Below are 753 nucleotides of genomic sequence, written 5' to 3' on the forward strand. Positions count from 1 at the left end.
GAAAGAGGGTTGACAGATTTTGGAATTGAAAGAAGAAGGAAGGTATTGTCCCTTCCAAATTGTTGTTGCTCAAATCAAGTAATGCCAGTGGAGAAGTAACATTTTGCAATTCATTTATATGACCAGAAAGTTTGTTTCCATCCTGGTCTGCCAGGCTCAAAACAGTCAGATTTTTGAAACCTTGGAAAAAGTCTGGAAATGGAGCAGGAAAGTAGATCCCATTAGCATCATTGCCAGACTTGGCCAGCGGCAGCAGTCAACTCTTTCATCCCACAGCAGCAGCTTGGTGGATGCCGAAGAATAAGTGATTTCACTTCGTATCTGGAGAAGCACAGTCTTCTCGTCCAGAAGACACTGGCCAGAGACACGAGGCATTACATATATTATTCTCAATAAATTTGAGAAGAGCAGAAGGATGGTATACATGAGTGTTGAATTTGGGAGATGGAATAGCCTGGCGGGTGGAGAATAATAACCACTCGCCAGTTAGGTGGAAGGAATAACGAAGAATCAAGGAATAGAAAATGTATATAAAAATGATTCTATATTATCTGTGTTTCTCTGATAATTGTTCTCAAATAAAACTTGATTACTATTAAGCTGGATTATATTTTCGCGCCTCGTAAAATGCATACACGACCTACAATTGTGTGGACCACGATTCAGAACGACGTCTTTGAATTTTATGAGTTAGAATAATGTACATTATATGTTAGAATACTAAAATTTTTGAGTTAAGATAATGTGCATTAT

This window comes from Ipomoea triloba, chromosome 16 (genome assembly GCF_003576645.1).
Source record: "Ipomoea triloba cultivar NCNSP0323 chromosome 16, ASM357664v1".
In the NCBI taxonomy this organism is placed as follows: domain Eukaryota; kingdom Viridiplantae; phylum Streptophyta; class Magnoliopsida; order Solanales; family Convolvulaceae; genus Ipomoea; species Ipomoea triloba.